The sequence below is a fragment of the Miniopterus natalensis genome, chromosome 8, assembly GCF_054644295.1.
Source record: "Miniopterus natalensis isolate mMinNat1 chromosome 8, mMinNat1.hap1, whole genome shotgun sequence".
Classification (NCBI taxonomy): domain Eukaryota; kingdom Metazoa; phylum Chordata; class Mammalia; order Chiroptera; family Miniopteridae; genus Miniopterus; species Miniopterus natalensis.
The window spans coordinates 11,589,564-11,608,306 of NC_142088.1; the positions used below are offsets into that span (position 1 = coordinate 11,589,564).

At 44.5% G+C, this 18,743-nt stretch overlaps 1 protein-coding gene across 3 annotated transcripts in view; it reads left to right on the plus strand.

Annotated features, from left to right (window-relative positions):
- Positions 1–18,743, plus strand: part of NHEJ1 (non-homologous end joining factor 1) — a 77,564-nt gene that overhangs the window by 48,770 nt on the left and 10,051 nt on the right. The window lies entirely within an intron of this gene.

Below are 18,743 nucleotides of genomic sequence, written 5' to 3' on the forward strand. Positions count from 1 at the left end.
ATTAACATTCAAAGACATGTGCACAAGTATTTCCAAAATAGCATTGTTTATAATAGGGAAAATTGACAACATTTAAAGTGCCCATTGTTATGTTACTCTGAAAAATTATGGTTCATCCATACACTGTAGTACAGTGAAGCCATTAAAAAGAATGAGGTAGACCTGGATATACCTTGAAAAGATGACTATGGTATACTATGGAGTGAAAAAAGCAAAATGCATAAGAATGTATGTAATGTGATCCCATTTGGGGGAGCAAAACACCTCAGCGTATGTATGTTTATATAAGAACAGAAAAAAGTCTGGGAACGTGCACACCAAGTTGTGCGCAGTGGTTACCCCTGAGCGGTGGGTTAGAGGTAAGGACAGGGAGTCTTTTGCTTATATACTTCTATAGTGATTAAACTTAATGTTCAATGGAAACTTAAGTGTTAAGTCAGCGTGGGTTTTTTTGGGCAACAATTTTTAAAAGGAAGAAGATAAATGGATGAGTTTCCCCAGCACAATTCCTTATCCTGGTAGAGTTCTTTGCCACTTCTTAGCTCCACTGGTTTAGCTTCCTGGGCTCACTAGTGTAGGTTCCTTTCCTCAATCCTCTCTGGGCTAGGGATGGGGGGGACGCTCAGTCCCTCTGGGAATTTACATTGTAATTCTCTTCCAGAGTGTAGGCGCTAGATGAGGTCCTCTGGATTCTTGGCCGTATTACATTGTCTCTGTGCCACTCTGCCCTTTTTAGAGCTCCCTAATTTCTAATCCTCTAATGAGGAATGTACTTTCCTAGTTAGCCCCAAGAATTCTTCTTAGGGCTTTAGGCCAATCTGTACTAACCGTGCACCAGCTTCTCCTTTCTTGAAGATTTCCTTAGCTCCTAGACCCTTGAAAACCTTGTTCTCGACTCTTGCTAGAGGTGTGTCTGTTTGGTTGACTTCCTGACATTAAAGCTGGTGCTGCTCTTTGGTGAAGCTTAGAAAATTATCCTGTTGCTCTGGACTAGTTCTAGCCTAGGGTTGGTAACTGCAGTGTGACTTCTAGTGGCATCGCCACATTCCTGGCAGATTCTTACCTATGTCCGACTTCTTGCCAAAATAACAGAAGGCTTCCTCCTCCTCTTGTTTTGAAGATCTGTGTCCTCTATACCACCGCTCCCCTTAGTGGACCTCCCACTGGACTCCACCTTTTAGTTTGAGGGGCACATTCTGTACGCCCTCTTTTCCCACCCTTCCCAATCCCTGAACCCTTCCACTGTGCCTGTGGGAGTAATAGTGCACCATCAGCAAAATCCTATCTCCAGTCTCCTTTCTCCTTCTGGCTCAGAAACCTGGCTTTGCCCTGAGGATACTTCTTCCTCTGCAGCCTTCTCACATGGCTATTTTTTCTCCCATAGCCCTCTAACCTCTGAGTACTGGAGGGGGAGGGGGGTCTTCCTTGCTACTAATTGCTGCTTTCTCACCATTCTCCTTCCTCTTCCCTAAAAAGCTTAGTTTTGAATCTCCTATCACCCAGTCCTCTTCATTGTTGTTGTAAGGCACTGGCCCTGGGTCACTCCCACTCATTTCTCGAGGACTTTAGCTCCTGACTCACTGCCACTTTCTCTGGTTTTTCTGATTACCTTGACTTCCGCTCTATCTTATTCACTGATTTCTATGGACATGCTCTAGTGCAGTGGTTTTCACCCAGAGGAGATTTTGCCCTTAGGGAACATTTGGCAATGTCCGGAGATATTTTTGGTTGCCATAAGAGGTACTACTGGCATCATAAGTAGGTAGCGTCCAGGGACATTGCTCAACATCTTATAGAACACAGGATTGCTCCCCCATGACAAAAGATTGTCCAGCCCAAAGTGTCAGTAGTGCTGCTGTTTAGAAACTGTGCTCTAGAGTCTACTCTAGACCTTGTCATCACCAATAACTGCAGTCCCCCAGAAGCTCAATTTTATATTTCCTACTTTCCAACCACTTCCTCCTCTTATTGTTCCTCCTCTCCTTCTCTACCTCTTCTCAACATCCCTTTAATCCCACAGAGCCCTCCAGTGCATTGATCTTACCCGCCTTTCATTGTCCTGACTCCTTTGATGTTCTGCTTCCATTCCTTGCCCAGCTCCTATGGTCAATCATTATAATCACTTTCTTGCATGTACTCTTGCTTCTATTGCCCATCTCCTATGTTGTGTACAGTTAAATCCAAATTTTCCACCTCTTCTATACCTGCATATACAGCCAAGTGTAGTCAGAAAAAGAAACACAACCACCATGCCTACTAGTTTCAATTTAAATTCTGACCATGACCTCAGAAGCACCCTTAATACTGCCATGCAATCATATTTCCCTGATCCAGTCACTCCCCCATTATTCTAGATGACTTTCACACCTTCTCCTGTTTCCTCAAGCCCCTATCACCTTAACCTTACTATTTTGCTGGGGGGGGGGGGGAATCAATCAGAAGTGAACTTTAACAGACTTACTCTCGCACTTGTATTTACTGCTAACATCTATACCCCCATACACTGCCTTTCTACCTGTTTGCACAGATGAATGAGCTGTCTCCTGTCTAAAGGCAGCCCCTCCATTTGTGCATTAGATTCCACGTCACCTGTCAAAGCAACTTGTCAGGTAATCCTCTCTCTAACTTTTTTCTTTCTATAGACTTATCTTATTAATATACAATGTGTTATTTTTTTCCCATTTAAAAAATCCTCCTCTTGATACCCTGATTTGCCCACCAGTTACTACCCTGCTTCTTTGCCCCCTTGGCTGCAAAACTTCTTACAAGAGTTGGTTTTTTTTATTGTGTTCCTCTCTTCCAGTTCTCTCTTAAAATCATGTCAGTGGGGTTTTGACTCCCATCACTCTACTAAAGTTGTTTTTTAAAAAGTCACTACTGACTTTCTCATTACAAAATCCAGTAGTTCTTGCACTCATCTTATTTGGTCTGTAAGCAGCCTTTGATGTAGTGTTCACACAGTCCTTCCTTCCCCCTCCCCTCCCCCCCTTCTTCTCCTTCTCTTTTTGAGTCCTCTATACTATATTGACAAAACATTTGGAACTGAAAAAATCTTCCTAGAGACAAGGCCCTGAACACAGAGTCTGTCCCCAACCATAAAGTTTTACATCAACTGTACAGAACAAAATTAGCAACAAGTGATCTTTGGCACTAGAATGGGTAATTCCTTAGCTGTTCAAACAATATCCAAAGTGCACACCACATGACATCAGATTGCTGGTTAACAGTTGAATTTTGCATTTAAATTATCTTAAAAAGTTGGAAGTCCTATCTTAGTTTGTCAGTATCAATATGCTAACCGTAGCTAACACTTAATGCCTGAGGTAGAGACTTCTGCAAGAGATTTATTAAAGAAAACACAATTGAGAGCACAATCAAGAAAAAGATTTCCAATCATGGAAGCATATAGCCAAATGTCTTTGCTGGTTCAACAAGCCGACCTTTGAAATGCAGAACTCTTGCTTCTTTAATTTCTGTAGAAATTTTGCACAGGAGTAGAACTTTCTTTTGTTTGGACTCCTGGATCTTGGAATACTGCAAATAATGATGTTAGCAGAGTTTGGGTTGTGCACATTCGGTGTTACTAATCACCCTGACACACTTTCTTCATTTGGCGCCCAGAGCTGTGCACCTTCCTGGCTTTATTTTCTACTTCTTGGTTACTCCTTCCAGTCTCCTCCACTGACTCCTTTCCTGCACCACCTCCAGGGCTCAGTCCTTGCTCCTCTGCTATACATACATTTACTTTCCTGGTGATTACATTCAATCTCATGCTTTAAATACCACCTTTATACCAATATCTCTATCCCAGATCCTCCCAGACCCCATGCTTGTGTTTCCGGCTGCTCATTCAACATTTCCACTTGAAAGTCTAAGAGATATTTCAAACTCAACATATTCAACTTGAACTCCTGATTTTTCTCTCTCTCCACCACACATGCACCAAGCATGCTTCCCCTATAACCTTCTCCTCCTCAATTGATGGCAACTCCATCCTTCCACTTGCTTGGGTTAAACATTTTAGAGTCATGTTTAACTCTGTCTTTCTCTCATACCCCACATCCAGTCTGTCAGGAAATTCTATTGGTTCTTCTTTAAAAAAAAAAATACATGCTCTGCCACTGCCTCTATAACCTTGATCTGAGCCACCATCATTTCTTGCTTAAACAACTGCAGTAGCCTCCTAACGTGTCTCTGTGCTTCCTCCTTTGCTCTCCTACAGTCTTTTCTTAACTTGGAAGCTGGAGTGGTCCTTTACCATTCTTACAAAAGCCACCTCGGTAGTTAGACTCAATGGAAGTGAGAAAGGAAGAAAACTGACTCGGCCAAGTGTTTCCTTAGCCTTTTTCTCATATCCACTGCGCATCCACCCTTTCTAGGAAGGGACCGATACAGTCTTTCACATCCCTGGTCAGCCCTTTCTCCAGATCCTCCCTTAGGTGCCCTTCTACTCTGACTAGTGGTCTTTGGGGGGTGGAGGGGACGGTATTATTCCCTGGGATGGGAATCGGAAGGAATAAAATTCCTCTCCCACTCTCTTCTTCTGTTTTGGTGGGTTGGAGGGCTGGAGCCTTGACAGAGAATGTTTTATTATCAACAGGTGTTCAAGATGTCCTGTAACCAGAGCCTAGATTTGGTCCTTCCTTCATCCCCTCACCTGGAGATGAACCCTGGAGTAGCTGCTCTGTTCCCTAGGGTCAGCCTGGTGTCAGGGCTGCCTGTGCTCGCCTTCTAAGTGAGCCTGAGGGTAGGGGTTTAGCAAACTCATTGGGAATCTTAAACCCACGAAATTATGGCTTCCTGTATCAGTTAGGAAATGCTAAATTAGGTAATCAAGCCATTCTCTCCTCCTCAGCGCAACCTAGATCCAAAAGAGTGTGTGATGTACTATACCTACAGATGACCTGGACATTGTGGAGTACCAGGACTACAGCCAGGAGAGAGGACAAGGAATGCATGTCCTGGCCTGAGGGACCAGAAGTCTCAGGAAGCAGCTTTTAGCCTCAAGCTTGTACATATCACAAAGGAGAATTTCCTCCTAAGCAGTCCTGTCTTGACCTCTCTGCCGATTCACACTTCTCTCCTTCTCCAGCCCCCTTCTCCCACCACCCACCCCCATTGTCCCCACACTCCTGTTCTGAGCTGAGGTCTGATTTGAAGTATATCTTTTTTTTTTTAATTCATTTTTATTGATTTTTTTAGAGAGAGAGAGAGAGAGAAATATTGATGTGAAAGAGAAACATTGATCAGTTGCTTCCTGCACCCCAAACGGAAATCAAACCAGCTACCTTTTGGAGCTCAGGAAGACGCTCAACCAACTGAGCTACACCCGCCAGGGCTTGAAGTATATCTTTTAACCTCCACTTTTTCTCCCTCTATTTCATCTTTTTTTTTTTTCCTGGTATCTCTTTAATGCCTTGTTGGACCTACTTAATTTCCCCTATAGATTGTAGAGTCATCTTTGAACAGTTTTAGGTTCCATCCCTCTATTGCTACCTCAGCCTTGGGTTAGGCAGGTGACCTGCTACGAGTGAGTATTTTGAGTTAAACTGGTGGCAGATAACTAGCAATTGACTTTCTAGCATTTAGCTTCCTAACCCCCAAACGTGCTAATTCTCTTGACTTTCTGGAAAGTCTTGGAACCCAGAATGCCCCCCCCCCCGAACCTTTGACTCCTTGGATCCTTGCCCTTCTTTAAACTCGGGGTCCCTGGGGCAGGCACTGGGGCAGGTCTGGAGGTGTGTCCCTCAATGGACTGTGGTGCTTGGACTTTGGTAGTCACTGCGGATACTGTGTTAAATAATTTTCACTTTTTCATTAGATGTTTGATTTGGATTTTGCTGGTTTTTAAAAAATATTTTTATTATAAAATATTTAATACATATAAATATCTATGATATATAAGGTATGAAGCATAATAAAATAAACACTATGTACTTCTCACTACATTTTTTTTTTCTTAAATCAATCTGGTCTTTCTTTTTTTAAAAAATACATCTTTATTGATTTCAGAGAGAGGAAGGGAGAGGGAGAGAGAGAGATAGAAACAGCAATGATGAGAGTGTAGTCATTGATCGGCTGCTTCCTGCACGCCCTCTACTGGGGATCGAGCCTGCAACCCGCTGACCGGGAATCAAACCGCAATCTCCTGGATCCTAGGTCGATGCTCAACCCCTGAGCCATTTTTAAATGCTTAATTAACAGTAATATTCAATCCCTTGTCCCCTGGCTTCTCCTTTCCCATTTGCCCTCAGTGGGGTTACAAACAGTGGGAAGAGCAGAGGAGAAGAGTTGAGGGTCACCCTCCCCTCTCTAAGAAGGTGTCCCCAGGCCTACATGTGTCTAGTTGGGGGGCTTGGCATTGACCATTGGTGGTGTTACTCCTGTAACAGGAAAGCTGTTCGGGACAGTGTATCTTCCTCAGTTTCTCTCTTCCAATAGCACAGAATATCTCTTCACCATGAATCTTCCAAGAGGACCTCTGACAGTTTTGGTTTCTTCTTCTGGACATCTGTGTTCCCTTTTGCCCTTGCCCTCTGTAAGCCTGAAGATCTGCGGTGATTCAGATAGCCCTGGGCTGCTTCATTGATTTTTCATCCTGCTCCATTTTGTCTGGCTCCTCTGAGCTCCTATCTAGCGATAAACTGGCCAGGTTTGCCTGCCAGGTCTCGCCACAGGCAGGGCAAAGGCAGCTTTCCCTCCTGCCCGGAGACATTTGATATCATTAGCATCTGCTGCAGCAGGTAGTGGCCATCAGCAGCTGTGGGCTTTACTGGACTGAGAGTGTACTTACCCTGAGACACAGGAACTGACAATCTCGTAGGATGTGAATGTACACAAGTAACATAGTATATTGTTAACATATTTCAGTGAAATCATCTGTTTGAGGTATTATCTTAGTAATTAACTGTAAGGAAGAAGATTCCCTTAATTAGCTAAGGTAAAAAGGCAAAATGAAATGGACTGCGAAGGCAGAGGGAAATCTCTCAGTGCCAAATTTCAGGCAGTTAGCCTTTTCCACTGGATGGAAAGGCAGCTTCTTGGGATCTCAGGAGCACTCATCTCTGCCCCTCACAGCCCACCCATTGCCAGTTTATTTCTGCTCCTACAAACTGACTGACATGTGTCTCTGGCTTGTCTTATTGCTGTCTCTGACTGGCTCTACATGGCCTTTTAGTTAAGCATCCACGGTCATCCAATAAGAGTCTTTACAGCAGGGGTTGTTATCCTGGGGTCCATGGATCCCTTGAGAATCCATGCTTGGAATTCAAGTTTTCATGAATTGGATGGGGGAACAAATTGTATCTTTATTTTCATTAATCTGTAACTGAAATTTAGCATTTCCTTTTATTATAAATGTAAGCAAAAACCACTGTGGTACTAGCACTATCTGTGATTTTGTCGCCAAAGAAATCACATATTTTCCTATCTTTTTATAGTTGCTGCAGATATCATGAAATACAGTTTATGCTCATCACTACTTGAAATTATGGTAGTTGATAGACCCACTGCTAGATCTTGTAATTTAATGTGTTGATAAAGAAGCACATGTTATTATATTGTAAATTTGTGTTTTTTTTTAATATTTGGATAATGGCATTTTAATTAATTGGTCTTTTTGGTAATTCTATATATTTTATTTTGTGCATTTAAAAATGGTGCACAGCCTTCACCAGATTGCCAGGGGAGTGCATAGCATTAAAAAGAAAGCAAACAAACAAACAAACCACCTAAGGATCCATGCTCTGGGACTTTCAGGTCATATAACTGATGGAGAGAATCTGGTCAGGGATTGAGTTCTCCTAGGTCAGGTGTCCACCCTTCATCTAATTAGCTGGGGCCAGGGGATTAGGGTCACAGAGTACGAATCTGCCCCCCTCCCTCATCTTGCCTTACCTTGGAGGGCTGTGGGCGGATAGGACATACTTCCAAAGAGGGTAGCTTCACTGAGCTGGGCACCTTAGTTTACTCTGTAGTCATCTGTACTTGATATACAGAACAGTTTTCTTTCATAGTCATATTGTACCATCCATCTAGAAAATATGTGCTTTTGCTCATCAAAGGAACCAGGAAGTAGAGTGTAGATATGCGAATATGAATTCAGAAAGAGCCACACTGAGGGCACTAAGTAGCGTTATGTTAATGTGGTAAGAAAACATAGTGATTGGAATGATAGTAAAGTTTGATGTCAAATGAAAAAGATATATTTACCCTTCCCCTCACTCAGGATCCTGGATCCTGGGAGAGCCACTCTTCTGTGCTCATTTTCTCCAGATTATAGTTTTTTCCACGTTGACTATGGAAGGGCTCAGTGTATTCATCTAAGATTTGCAAAGTCCTTACACCAGGAGAACCACATGATACTTACTACCTGCTCAAAGAGGGGCAAGGGGGATTAAGCCAAGATTAATCTGGGGCTGAGTTAGGAATCTGAGTGGAGATTTCCAGAGAATCTCATTTTCCTGAGACAATGACAATCTCACACAGATTTTGCTGTGAAACATCATTTCCCACATTACACTGTTTCTCCTTGCCAGGTTTTCTACAGTCCCATCATTACTTCTGCTAGATCTGGCAGCAGTGATTTGGGCTAGAGCTATTAGTTGGCTGGTTCCTGTGGATTTGCCTCCTGTTTTCAACTCAACATGCTGTTCTGATTTAATGGACATACCTTGACCCCAGTCCCACCCTCCAGATCTACCCCATGGTCTTGCTTCTGTTTGCCTCCAATGCAGGTTAAAAGCAGAGAGTTTGGGGATGGAGCTAGGAAATCCCTGACCAGATGAAAATCCTGCCTGCTTTCTGCTGCTCTCTTATAGTAGACTGTGCACAGACCTGTATCACAGAACTGAACATATTTTGCCGAATGCACAATCATTCGTTTATTTCTTTGGACCTAGAACAGTCTGGCTCAGGGAAGGTGTCTAGTGAGTGATTCTTGAATGAATAAATGTATTTGTTTCTGTAGCTTGAGACTTTTTCCCTGATTCTGCTTTCAGAACATTATCTGCTGCTATTAAGCAAAAATTTGTGCTCTGCGTGTGTGTGTGTGTGTGTGTGAGAGAGAGAGAGAGAGAGAGAGAGAGAGAGAGAGACATAGACACATATATACAGATTTTGTTCATTTAATACAGAATTTAAAGCAGCTTTTCCAGTAATCCTTTTAATTTTATTATCTCCCAGTCCTGGAAAACAGTGTCCCTTTGGCCTATGCCAAGAGTCCGCAGTAGAATATCCTCACTGGAGACAAATTCAGCATCCCTAGACCTCAGGCTGGCTTCAGCAGGTAGCAAGGGGTAAAGTCAGGCTGAACGGTAGAGAAGCTCAGACTGTCTGGGAATCTCGGGGCACTGACTTCGAGAGGTGATGCGGGCTCAGCACTTCCAGCTGCAGCTATTCTTCTCTGTGGGTCTTAGGGAGACTCATCTTCCTGCCCCCACCGCCACCCCAGCCAGGACATCCCTTGCCTGGTATAGACTGTTCTTGCTCTTAGAGTGCTGATGTGAAGAGCTTTATAAGGAAAGAACTTGCAGAAAAGGCTCTGAGGTTGTGCTGCTGGCCCTAGTTTAAACTTCACTGGGCTGTGAGCATGGGAGTCTAGGACTGCAAAAGGAAGAGCTGAGAAGTAGCCAGAGTTTCGGCCTTTTGTTTTTTGGACTCAGTGAGAGATTGGCAACCAAGGCCTCATGTCCACCTAGGCTAGTCAGAAGAGAGGCCTCAGCCAGGACTGGGATAAACTTCCATCCCAAAGCTCTGCAGCAAATATATACTATAACCTCTATGAGGGTAGTGGCCATGTCTGCACCCCCAAATGGAATTTTCAGCACCTACTTTAGAACCTGGCACATAGTAGATACTTGGTAAACATTTGCTGAATGAACCTGAACTCTAGGAGCTCACAGCCTAGTCATGGAGACAGGAAACAAGAAAACAGGTAAGTAACTGAAAATACAGTCATTTTGAGGGCAGAGAAGAGAGTGCTATAAGAGCAAATACTTTCGATGATGTGGTGTGGGGGCCAGAAGAAGTGACATTTAAATTGCGATCTGAAAGATGAGAACCAAGCCCTTGAAGAGCAAGGGAGATGGAATTATAGGAGATGCCCTTAAGCCCCTGGCCAGTTCATGGTAATGCTAAGGAGGCAGTCTGCGTGCCTATTTATCTAGATTCTTGTAGGCTATTTATAGAAAAAAAAGAAGGGTCTACTGTTGATTCATGGTTAGTCTGTTCGCCGCTGCCCCCACCCCACACCGTTCCTTACATATCCAGCTTTGTTTTATAATGCCTGAGACCTGGTGTTATTGACTGGGAATCAAAGGCTGCAGTGTATGCCTGGCCACGAAGAACAATTCTTTGTTTATGTGTCTGACTCCCTAGCCAGACTATGAGCTCCTTGAAGGCAGTGAACTCCATCTTCTCCTTAGGACACAGCACGCTATCTGGCATAGCCAACAATTTTGTTTAATGATTGAATTAATAATAACAGTTAATATTTATGGAGTGCTTTCTATGTGCCAGGCTGTCTAGTAACACTTTACATTCATTATCTCATTTAATCTTTATCCTAACTCTATCACGCAGGTGGTGGTATTCCCATTACACAGTTAGAGAGACTGAGGCTTAGAAAGGTAAAGGAATGGACTTGGGATTTGAGCAGTTCAGTTCCAGAGCCTATTCAGCTTTGCTGAAATAAAGCGTGTTTTCTGGTTGCCTTCAAGTAGCTGAGATTGCTTGGAACTTTCAAGGGAAAGAAGGAATTAATATGTTACATACTTTATCTCATTTATGCTCACAACAACCCTCATTGAAGGGAATTATTTTACTCATTTGCAGAAAGGAAAGTGAGGCTCAAACAGATTAAGTTACTTGGCCAAGGTCATAAAAACAAATGTGTAAGTGGTGGACTTTTTTCAGAACTAGTCCCGTGTGACTCTAGATCCCATGCTCTGTCCCCACTCTATGCTAACTCCAGTCACGTGTAGTCACTGGACAGTAACCTGCTCCACTGACTGTGTTAAAGTCATTTAAAAGTTGCCCAGGCCTGTTGGGAGCCTGGGAATCGATTCCTGAAAGAAGGAACAGAGTGGAGAACAGGCAGAGGAGAGGGGAAGAGTAGTGACTTTATCTTTTTATTCACATACCATAACATTTACCAAAAAGTACACACCAAAAGCATACAGTTCTGTGGTTTTACAATATTCAGATTGTTCAACTGTAACTACTGTCTATTTCTGGAACCTTTTTGCACCCCAGAAAGAAACCTTGTACCATATGCAGTCATTCTCCATCCCCTCCCCCAGCTATTGGAAATCACTCACCTACTTTCTGTCTCTCTGAATTTGCCTATTCTGGATATTTCATAAAAATGGAATCATACAATATATGGTCTTTTGTGTCTTAATTCTTTCTCTTAGCATTGTGTTTTCAGGTTTATCCATTAAAGCGAGTACCAGGACTTCATTTCTTTTTATCACAGAATAATATACCATTATATGGCTATATCACATTTTGTGTATCCATTTGTCAGGTGATGGGTAGTCGGGTTGTTTTCACTTTACATCCCCGTGACTGTCCTGTGAGTACCAGTTTGTACTTCTCAATCCCTTCACCTTTTTCACTCAGTCTCCCAACACCACTTCCCTCTGGCAACATCAGTCTGTTCTCTGTGTCTGTGAATCTATTTCAGTTTTGTTTGTTTTGTTCTTTAGATTCCACATATAAGTGAAATCATGTATTTGTCTTTCTCTGACTTATTTCACCTAGCATAATACCCTCTAGGTCCATCCATGCTGTCACAAATGGTAAATTTTCATTTTTTATGGCTGAGTAATACTCCACTGTATATATGTACCATAACATTTTTATTGACTCATCTACTGATGGGCACTTGGGTTGCTTCCATATCTTGGCTATTGTAAATAATGCTGCAATGAGCATAGCTGTGCATATATTCTTTGAAATTAGTGTGTTGGGTTTCTTTGGATATATACCCAGAAGTGGGTCATAAGGCAGTCCCATTTTTAGTGTTTTTCATAGTGGCTGCACCAATCTGCATTCGCAGCACCAGTGCACAAAGGTTCCCTTTTCTCCACATCCTTGCCGACACTTGTTGTTTTTGTCAATTTATTGATGGCAGCCATTCTGACAAGTGTGATGTAATAGCTCATTGCGGTTTTCATTGCATCTCTCGAATGATTAGTGACATTGAACATCTTTGCATATGTCTATTGACCATCTGTATTTGGAAAAGTGTCTATTCAGGGAGAGGTTCTTAATTTTAATGTAGTCCAATTTATCAGTTTTTTCCTTTATGATCTGTGTCCTGTTAAGAAACCTTTAACTACCTAAGGTCATGAAGATCAGACCTTGATCACGAGTGTGTGTATGTGTGTGTGTGTGTGTGTGTGTGTGTGTGATGTGGTGCTTCACCCTACAGAGTAAGATTTTGCAGGGTGCAGAGGACACTGTGTCACCCTACAGGGAGCAGGCAGGGTGGGGGCAGGGAGCCCGTGAGGTCACAGCCACAGTGGGCTGTGTTCCCAGCTGTCAAGCGTGTAATCTGGAGTGAAAGAGAATCCCTCTGGTGGTAGATGTTCTACAGAGAATACTACCGGGCCCTCTAAATCACCTCTGTGCCCTACAGGCCCAGCTGACTGTCCTCTCTTCTCCACTAAAACAGAAAAAAAAGAAATATGCACTTACTTGCTGTGCTCATGGCACAGGGCAGGGATCCGAGCTTTGAGAGCCAGATGCCTGCCTTGTAGCTGTGATTCTTTTTGTTACTAAACCTGATGCGTTTTCCTTTCTGCTTTCTGCCACACTGCCTCATTCCCATTTGGGAAAGGGATGGCGGGAGGCTAAATTTGAGAGAGGTGCAAAACCCTCGTTCAGAATTACCCCTGATCTGCTGGTCGGAGCCCCCTCCCTGAGCCAGAACTGACAGGAACTGCCTGTTCTTGGAGGAGTGGGAGTAGAGAAACGAAGGAATGAGAGTTGCTGCTGCACTTTCTGAGGGCCTCTGAGGATTTGTCCCCCCAGGAAACCACTTTTGTCCCCCCAGCCCCTTTGCCTCTGTCAGTCGCCCTGCAGACTAGAAAGCCCTGGTTTGTGCTGTGCCTGGGTGGGGCTTCGGGACAGTTTCAGCTCTGGCCCTCCGAAGGGGAGGGGGCGGTTAAGGAGTGAGCAAAGGGTCACAGCTTAGGCTGTACCATTTGCTTGTCACCTTGAGAAGTTCCACCTTGTCTAGCAAAACCTCCTTTCAGAGGCAGCCACCACAAAGGGCTCTTATGAGAGCGGCGGCCCCTGCCCCCACCTTCACTTCCACTCCCTTTGCCATTATTTTTCTTCTGGGGCAGAGCTGAGGGGCCTTCCTGCTATGACTTTGAGGGGCTGTACTTATTTTAAAAGGCAATTTAGAGTCTAGAGCCTCCCCATACCAGAGATTCATTTTTCTGATTTTCTAGTACCATTGGAGGACATCAAGGGGTTCAGTCAGCTTTCCCTCTCTGGAGGGCATTTTGCCTTTTCCCTCTCTCAGCCTCTTGAGCTATTTGGAGATTTAAAAAGGAGGTGAGAGCTAGCATCTAGTACGACTAGACCTCAGAACCGGGACCAGCCTTCCTCTGGGGTGGGTGCAAGGGAAAAATGGGTGTCTCATTGGGTGATTCTAAAAGGCATCAGAGTGTCGTGTTCAGTGTATGTGCTGGAGTTCAGCTTCCCGGGTCTTCTGCCTCCCTGTTCAACTACTTTCTAGCTGTGGCCCTGGTCAAGTTACTTAACCTCTCTGAGCCTTTGTTTCCTCACAGGCAAAACGAGAATGATTTTAGTGTCAAGCTGATAGGATTACTGTGGAGATTAATTAAGATAATGCATTAAATGCTTAGCCTAGTACCTACTACTTCGAATGCATTCCAGAATGTTAACTTTATCAATATTATTCAAACTTTCTGTTTGGACCTCTCTGTATTGTTTTTCTTCCCACCTCCCTTCTCTTCTGACTGCGTAGCTCAGGGAGCTAGGTAGGCCACAAGTGAAACGACAAAAATATGAATAATATAAGTAAGACTGCACTTTATCTCAAACTGTTTTGAACTCTGCACCTATCTCATCTCCATTCTTTTCCAGCACCATGAGAGAGTGAGGCAGCAAAATTATCCCATTTTGGTAGGCGGCCACAAAGAAAGTGAATCACTGATTTGACTAGATTGCATACATGCGTGCTTGAATGTATGTATATGTGCATTCATCCATCCTCCCACCTTGTTTAAAAAGGGTGGAGGGGTGAAGTGGACTATAATTAATTTGCAAGTTCCAAACACAAGATTAAGTTCAGGTCTCGCTGTTTTTTCTTAGCCGAGCCCAGCGTTGAGTGGGTGGTGCTCAGGAGTCGGAGGCGGATGGGAGAGCGTGGGGAGGTCAGCGACGGCAGGGCGGAATGGTCAGGGTGGGCCTTGTGCAGCACAGACCCAAATAAAGCTGAACCAGACCAAACACAGGAGCAGTGTCAGCTGTCTCGTCGACTTCACACACGATCTTCAAGGGCAGCATGCCTTGTATACTTAGGGTACTGTGTTCTCTCCCAAATCACCAAGGTTTGCGCTCAGTGAACTGAGAACAGAGGGGTGTTCTATGAGGGATAAAGCAGAGGGACCCCTGGGGTTGGATCTTGCCTGAAACTCAGAAGTGGCTCATCCAAGTGAGATGCTGTGGAAAAATTTGAAGCGAGAAGGGAGAGCGAGATGGTTGTCTTTTAAAAATCTGGACATCACCATCATCTCTCTTCTTTTTTTGTCCTATTATTGACCTAGGACTCACAGACTCTGAAGAAACTGTGAGATTCATCCTATCAAAAACCATCTGGCTGTGCCCTGGCCAGTGTGGCTCAGTTGGGTGGAGCATCATCCTGTGCACTGAAAGGTTGCCGGTTCGATTCCCAGCCAGGGCACATATCTAGGTCATAGGCTCGATCCCCAGTGGGGGCAGGTACAGGAGGCAACCAATTGATGTTTCTCTCACATGGATGTTTCTCTCTCTCTCTCCCTTCCTCTCTCTAAAATCGATAAAACATATCCTCAGGTGAGGAATAATAAAAAAATAAACCATTTGGATGACATATCTGCAGGTCCTGTTTGTGTACTACTTTCAAAATAGTCTTTGTTGGGTTTATTACTTTTTAAAAAATATATATCTTCATTAATTTCAAAGAGAGGAAGGAGAGGGAGAGAGAGAGAGACAAACATCAATGATGAGAGAGTCATTGATCGGCTGCCTCCTGCAGGCCCCTGACTGGGGATCGAGCCCACAACCCAGGCATGTGCCCTGACCGGGAATCAAACCGGGATCTCCTGGGTCCCAGGTCGATGCTCAATCGCTGAGCCACGCGGGGCCGGGCGAGTGTATTACTTTAAGATGGAAATGCCATGGCAGAGCCTCTTGCACAAGCCACTTTAGGGAGCAGGGAATGGTGGTGAGAACGGGTTCCTGGCTGAAGCGTTGATGGACAAGTTAGACTATGTGGAATACTTTTGCTAACACTTTCTGACGAGCAGGCTGTTTGTGCTTTGTGTGCTCTAGAGAGAGTAGCTTTACTCTCCTGTATTAATACCCCCCCCCCCCCCCCAAAAAAAAGAGGGTCAGGAGAATGAAAGTGAACCTTTGGCCTCTTAGGTAGGTCCTGAATATGGGGACAGTGAAGGAGATCTCTGAGAGGCAGCAAGAGCAGTGGGGGAGGTAAGGAGGCATAATGTACAGTGGAACTGAGCAGGCAACCTTTGCAAATATTAACTTGTGTACTCCTGCCAGTCTCATACGAGTCGGTGTTGGTCTCATTTTTCTGGTGAGGGACAGAAGCTAGAAGAGGTTAGTAACATAGCTGCCAACTGGCAAAGCCAGGACTGAAAACCAGGACCTTCTGATACAAAAGCCGTGCGCCTGGGTCCTTTACAGAGACAGGAGTGGACTAGAGTGGCGATGGTGGTCAGTAAACCACCCACCGATTGTCTCCCTGCTCTGGGCTTTGACTAGTCCCTGGATTGTTAGAAGGCAGTATGCTTGGGGGTGCAGTGGGGAAGGGTTAACAATTGAGTGAGACCCTGGCTTCTCTGTACACTACAGCATTAGGGCATTTCTTGAGTCGCCTTGGCACTGGACTGGGGCCAGGCAAGAAAAGTCCCTGTGTGCCTGGCAAAGGGGAGGGACACATTTCTTAAATACTTACTCTGTTCTCATTTAATTCTTTCACAAACTCTATGATGTAGATGTTGTTAATCTCTCCCCCATCATATCTGTCTCCACCTTCCCTCCCTCCCCTCCCCCTCTCCTCCCTGCCTTCCTCCCCCTTCTCCCTCCCCCCTCAAAATAAGATGCTGATTAAGTGTAATAACTTACCCAAAATGTCACAGCTAGCAAATAGAAGACAGAAGACCTTAGGTACAAATCAAAGGCTTTGAGACTCTAAAGACAGAACTTACAGCTTTTTTTACTTCTCTTTTTTCCTAAGAAATTTTTTTTTTTTACACTAATTCCTGGATAGTCTTGCTTCTTCCCCTTTGAGTGAGAAGCCACTTGTTGGGAACCTGTCCTGTGGTTGTGACTTTGTCACAGTCAGTGTCAGGGCCTCGGGACTGTGCCAGCTTCTGGGGCTGGTACCAGCACCAAAGACCTGCTCAACGCTGGTGCTGGGGAGCGCCAGTTGCTCATTTCCCCTTTCTCTTCTTTTAAATCTCCATTCTTAGCCTGGGCCCACATTGAGTAGGGTGAGCAGTGTGTCAGGGCCCAGCCTTTCCTTACCCAGGATCCTAAAGGTTTCTTTTCTGAAACAGCCCCAGAGAAAAGGAGAGATGAGATGGGGGTGGGTGGGGCGGGATCAGACCTTCAATTTCTAGTTGAAAGTGGCAGTTGGGATCTCGCCAACAGATCCTGTTGGGGTCAGAGAGTAGGAGGGAGTCTTAGGATCCTGAACCATGGGGAGTGAATTTTAGATTCGATGGAGATGGGAGTTATCGCTGAGAGGGGAGTGTGGGCCCTCGGTACCAAGATGAGTTGCAGTAGAGACGAGAGGGAAATAAAATGCCCTGTAGGATTTCTATACCTTTAGTGTTCTGAAAGCTTCTGATATACTGTATAGCAAGGGCTAAAGTCTCAGTGGACTGGAGATGGGAGAGTAAAATTGCCCTTGGAGACAGGGGAGGAATATAGCTCTTGTAACTACTGAAACGTCACAGAACTGGCAGTGAGCAGTGAAGAAGTACTAGGCGGGTTTTCGTGGATGTAGCAGAAAGACTAAAAAGGGAAACCTAGAGGAAGCTTCTGATTCCTCACTGTTGTATTGATATTAGTTTGGAGCCAAGGAAGCTTTGGCAGGCTGCTGTATCTAGAGAAACCACTTTATAAAACAAAGGGAAATTCCCACAGGCATATCCTTAATTCAGAATGTGAGTCCTTTGCAATCCCCTGGATATGAATTTAGCCTTCTGGTCTCATTTCTCACGAGATATGTCTTTTCACACCTTTGCACCTCAGAAACTTCCAACACATTCACAGTCTAACCTTGCAAGGTTTGACTTGGTGCCCCCACCTCCAAAGCTTTTTGAGGCCAAGATTTGTCCCTTTCTGCCCTGGCCAGCATGGCTCAGTGGTCAGTGCATTGGCCTTGCGCACTGAAAGGTTGAGAGTTTGATCAAAATATCCTCAGGTGAGGATTAACAGGGGGAAAAAAAAAATTCGTCCCTTTCTTCTTCTCTGAGTTCCTATTACCCTTTGTTTGTAATTCTGTTAGAGCATAACACTTGAAAAAAAAATATTTTTATGTATCTCCCTATCTCCCTTTGAGCAGGAACTCTGCCTTATTCCTGTTTGAGGAGGGAGGGACTGACGCATCCATTTCCCTGCCCTCAGTCCTGCAGGGCTTGGCACCGTAGAGCCTCCCCTTTTTTGCTGAGTAGAATTGATTCTGGTTAATCAGATGAACACATTAAACAGTAGAACACATTACACAGTACTCTTCCCCTCCCCACTGTGGGCAGTGACCCGCTTTGTGGCTGGTACACCTTGCACCTGGCTCAGTCGTACTTCTAGCGGGGGCACTGCTATTTGCTTTTCTTAGTCCTGACTCCGGCATTCTCCCTTTGATCTCTGCCACCCGCCCAGCTCGCCCCTGCCATTGTCCTGGGCAGGGAGCTAAAGTTCCTCCTTGCCATACTCTGGCCTCTCCACCTCTCTTCCCTAGCATATTCTGCAGACGATGCCCAGGGAATCAGTGATGACAGGGAAGGGCTAGAATAAGATTAAGGCTATGGCCATTCAGCCCCTGAGGCTTCCAAGTAGGGCCAGCTGCCTCTTTTTTATCTGTTCACTTTTTTATTGTCGCCTGAGGGAGCTTGTTCCTGGGCCGAATGGAATATAGGCAGATCATCTGTGATGTGAGGGATTGAGGGTTGTGATCCTGGGAAAGGCTGTATTTCCCTTTTAACTGAAATTCTGCTGTTCAGAGAAGTAAGTACTGTAGTCATTATATTTGTGGGCCCTGAAGCCAGACTGTTTAGATTCTAATCCTGTTCCATCACCTACTAGCTGTGGCCTTCTCAGGGAAATGGGACAGTAGCCTACCATGTTCATTCATTCACAAATAGTTATTGCTCCCCTACTATGGGCCAGGTTGTTCTAGGTGCCAAGGAAATAGCAGTGAATTAGACAGAATGGGCTAATGCGGTAAATACTTAGAGCAGTGTCTAGCATGTAGTAAG